The sequence below is a fragment of the Polyodon spathula genome, chromosome 3 (assembly GCF_017654505.1).
Source record: "Polyodon spathula isolate WHYD16114869_AA chromosome 3, ASM1765450v1, whole genome shotgun sequence".
Taxonomy (NCBI): Eukaryota; Metazoa; Chordata; class Actinopteri; order Acipenseriformes; family Polyodontidae; genus Polyodon; species Polyodon spathula.
This window is the reverse complement of record NC_054536.1, coordinates 48,975,288-48,980,606: the sequence shown is the minus strand read 5'-3', so window position 1 is coordinate 48,980,606 and position 5,319 is coordinate 48,975,288.

The window sequence follows — 5,319 nt, the reverse complement described above, 5'->3', positions numbered from 1 at the left end:
CATTTAGGCCAAATAATTCAATTTTTGTTTCATCGGACCACAGAATCTTTTGCTACATCTTTTCAGAGTCTCCCACATGCCTTTTTGCAAATCTCATGTGGGATTTTACATGGGCTTTTTTCAGAAATGGCTTCCTTCTTGCCACTCTTCCATACAGGCCAGATTTGTGGAGTACCTCAGCTATTATTGACACATGGACAGTTTTTCTCATCTCAGCCATGGAACGCTGCTCTTTCAGAGTTGTCATTGGCCTCTTGGTGGCTTCTCTGATCAATGCCCTTCTTACTCAGCTGCTCAGTTTGGTAGGACGGCCTGTTCTAATCAGATTCTGGGTGGTGCCGTATACCTTCCACTTTTTAATGATCGACTTGACTGTGCTCCAAGGGATATTCAGTTCCTTTTTAAATGTTTTTATACCCCTCCCCTGATCTGTGCCTTTCCACAACTTTATCCCAGAGTTGTTTTGAAAGCTCCTTGGTCCTCATGGTAGTATCTCTGCTTTGAATGCACTACCCAACTGTGGGATCTTACAGAGACAGGTGTATTTAATCTGAAATCATGTGAACCACTTTTTTGCACACATATGGGCTCCATTTAACTTATTGTGTGAATTCTGAAGGCAATTGGTTGCACCTGAGCTTATTTAGGAGTGGGGTGAATACTTATCTAATGAAGACTTTTCAGGTTTTTATTTTTAATTGATTTGTTTTTTTATCCCCCCACTTTTTCACACATTGAAAGTGTTGAATAGGTTGTGTAAATCAAAGGAAATAAAATCCCATCTAAATGCATCAAGATTTCAGGTTGTAATACAACAAACTCTGAAAAAGTCCAACGGGGAGTGAATACTTACTATAGACACTATATATATAGTGTAGCGTTCGCGGGGGAACAGCAAGGCAGCAGCAAGGCTGGTAGGTGACTTAATCACACACAAAGACATAAGCCGGATGTACGCTCCTTGCAAAGGAGCCGGCTCTTTTGTACAGCAGTATCGGCACAGTGCTTTAGTGTGAGGTCCCAGGTTTGTGCCCGCCCGGTCCTCCAACGCCTGCGGAGTGGGCCTCACCCTGTGTGACGGCCAGAATTGGCTTAACCGGTATTCTATATATATATATATATATATATATATATATATATATATATATATATATATATATATATATAATTCAAAAAAAAAAAAAAAAAAAAAACACATCAATAGATTTAATGTGTTATTAAATGTATCTCAATAATACAATTATCATTATTTCTTAAAACCGGTATGCAGACAGTGGAGATGGATCAGAACATGAGTGACTTCACAATGTCTGGTAGTGATTTGTTTTCTCACATACAAGTTCCTATCTCAACCTGAGTGTTGATTGCAAGAAGACCAAAGCAGAAAAGACACATTACAGGACTCTCCACATTCCTTACTCAGATAATAATATATTTTTTTGGTCCAACAGAAACAACTCACTTATTGGTAAAAGGAGCATTTGTGAAAAGCTGGGTGGAACCTGTCTTCAGGGGAAGGAGTAGCCAAAACATTTAAATGAATAATAATTGATAGATAAGCAATGTGAGTTAACCAGAGTGATTAAACAATAGGTTTAATCACAAAAAGCTACACCTGAGTTAATACTTGGTGGAAGCACCTTTGGCAACAATTACAGCTGTGAGTCTGTTGGGATAGGTCTCTACCAACTTTGTATACCAACATTTGGCAATATGTGACCATTCTTCTTTACAAAACTGTTCAAGCTCTGTCAAGTTCCTTGGGGAGTGTTGATGGACAGCAATCTTTAAGTCATGCCACAAATTTATGATTGGATTTCAGTCAGGGCTCTGACTGGGCCACTCAAGGACATTTACCTTTTTGTTCCTTAGCCACTCCAGTGTAGCTTTGGCTGTGTGATTTGTGTGCATTGTCATGCTAAAAGGTGAACTTCCATCCCAGTTTCAGCTTTCTTGCAGAGGGCAGCAGGTTTTCCTCAAGGACTTCTTTGTACTTTGCTCCATTCATTTCCCCTTCTATCCTGACAAGTTCCCCAGTCCCTGCTAATGAGAAACATCCCCATAACATGATGCTGCCACCACCATGCTTCACAGTAGGGATGTTGTTCTTGGGTGAAGCGCTGTGTTGTGTTAGTGGCAAACATAACGCTTTGCATTTAGGCCAAAAAGTTCCATTTTAGTTTTGTCATGGCTACAGAATCTCCTGAGTGGTTTTTTTTGCATACTTCAAACAGGATTTAAGGTGGGCTTTCTTGAGTAATGGCTTCCTTCTTGCCACCCTACCATACAGGCCAGATTTGTGGAGTGCTTGGGATATTGTTGTCACATGCACACTTTGACCAGTCTTGGCCATAAAAGCCTGTAGCTCTTGTAAAGTTGCCATTGGTCTCTTGGTAGCCTCTCTGATCAGTCTCCTTCTTGTTCAGTCATCTAGTTTGGAGGGACGGCCTGATCTAGGCAGGGTCTTGGTGGTGCCATACACCTTCCACTTCTTAATAATCGTCTTGACCGTGCTCCAAGGGATATTCAAGGCCTTTGATATTTTTTGTTTATACTGATATCCTGATCTATGCCTTTTAGCAACTTTGTTCCAGAGTTATTTTGAAAGCACCTTGGTGCTCATGGTTGAGTCTTGCTTTGAAATGCACTACCCAGCAGAGAGAACCTACAGGAACTGTTGAATTTATATTGAAATCATGTGAATCACTACAATTTAACACAGATGGAAGCCACCTAACTTGGTGTGTGATTTTGAAGACGATTGGTTACACCTGAGCTAATTTAGGATTGCTATTACAAGGGGGGTGGACACTTATCCAACCAAGTTATTAGAGTTTTTATTTTTAATTCATTTTCTACAAATTTCTAGAATATTCTTTTCTCTTGGAAGTTGTGGGGTAGGATGTGTAGATAAATGAAAAAAAGCCTACTAATGCATTTTAATTCCAGGCTATAAGGCAACAAAAGGTGAACAACTTTGCTGCTGCCTTCCCCTGTGCACACTGCAATACATTCACAACTTCAGCTAAGCTTATAATGGCGTAGAAAGTCGATACTCTTTCTCCATCGTCATGATTTTTGTGGCGTAGCACACATACCACATGCTATATGCATCTAAAACATTCCTCAAACTTTAAAGGGGGATAAATCACCTTGTCACATTAAAAAGCTGTACAATTGACCAATACCTTTTTTGTGTGTGTGTGTGTGTGTGTGGAAACATATCCGGAAGCCATACCTTATGCTTATGAGACTTCAGCAATGAAAATCCCATTTATGATGTAACCTTGTGGAACTTTCTACTATAGGAAAGACCATACAAAGCAATCCTTTAAGATTTGCACAAATATTTGTTTAATCCTTCTACACTTTTGTTATCTTCGTGTTTGGTGATCAAAAAGAAAAATTACTCTTTAAGTAGCATCTAAAGTATTTGGTCAGTTAGAAAATGTGAGACAAGGTGGGAAAAACACAAAGTTATTTCTAATTGTTTAGTTGAATGATATAAATTAGAGATTCAGCTTTATAATAAAACAACAAATTATTACATAACACGCACAAAATGAAAAACAACATCTAAACACTAATATTTGTATTTGGGCATCCATACATTAGTATTTTGTGTGCTCACCCTTTGCTTTCTTTACAGCTTGCAGTCTGCCAAGGGACACAGACCCTGGGACAGCCTGTTTTGAAGCAGTGACTGTCGCATAAGATTGCGGACACAGTCTCGACTGCGTATGATGGTGCCGACTTACCCCCGCCTGGGCGGGTAACCGCACATTCCACGAGAGGTGTGGAGAACACCATTCTGATCTGATAATGCAAGAATAGCGTTTTATTAACATCTGCTATGGATCTGGAGTTTGTTGATGGGAGTTGCAGTCTTTTTTCCTTTCCATGGTTTCACCACTAGTAGGTATTTGAGATATACAGTGGTTTGCAAAAGTATTCACCTGCCTGCAAATTTTTCACATTTTGTTGGCCTTTGAGTGTACTCCACTACGCTTTCAAATTAGACTTTACACGCAGAATCTACACAAACTACTCAAAAGTAAAAAAATGCATATAGAATATAAATAAGTAAGATTTACAGAGAAAAACATATTAATCTTAGTTGCATAAGTATTCAACCCCTTTGCTACCACAGCCCTAAATCAGCTTGGGTGCAAATGATTTGTTTGAAAAGTCACAAAATTTGTGAAATGGTTTCAGCCTGTGTGTACTCAAAGAGGTTTAACTTGTAGATCACTTCCCTCAGGCATATAAAGACTGTCAAGCTGCAATTCACATAGTGAGCCAACAAAGCAACTATGAAAAGCAAGGAGCTTTCGAAACAAGTCAGAGTAAAAGTGGTAGAGGCACAGAGCAGAAGGGTATTAATGGCAGATAACTTTTGTGATTAACGCAGATATTTCTTGTGAGATTAATTTTAAGGTTATTCGCACTCCTGTCTTGTCCCTCTTAGCATACATTAATTAATTTCCTGCAGCACCATTTTAGTGCATGCCAGGACTGAATGACTGCATTCAACGTTTGAATATAAAATTAACAACGGAACCACATTATGTACAAAGCACTTAAACTGAAGGACTTGTGAATGGCTTTTATTTAGATTTAGTTTTTTATTTTTTTATTTTTTTATTTTGACGGTTCATTGGATAGAAAGAGGGTTAGTTGTATTTACTGTCAAAGTGAGTTCCAGTATCACAGAAGTGTATCTAGTCTGAGGTATCACCTGTGTGTTAAACATGCTTTCATTTCTCAAAGTATATTCCAGTAGTTTCTCTGCTACAGACCACAATGAATGAAACCGGTCAGTTTCGACACAGTACTCGTAGAAACTAGTACTAGTAGAAATTCAGGATTGCTGTGAACCTATGAACCAGGTTAAGTACGATACTATAACCAGTGCTGTTGGACAGCTACCTATTGCAGACCCAGTAGCTTTGTTTTATTTCAATAACCACTTATTTTAAAATTATACTATTTATAACAGTTACTCAGTGAATGTTTTTTTTTATTTAGGCAATTTCAAGTTATTAATAAAGATAATTTAAAATGATTATTATTATTTAAACATCAATGAAAAACACCAGTTTGAGTAAAGAAAACTGATCATTCTAAATGCAGTAAGGTGAGTAATACACTGACTCCACAGTGATTTAGCAGTTGGTTAAAACAATTTAACAACAAATGCTGGATTGTAAATAAATATAAAACTATAAAGAGAATCCAGAAATAGGAAGAGAGGGGTTTTCTGCTGGGTTATTGTGTGGATGATGATGATGATAGTTTATGTGTACTCAGAAGCCAGAG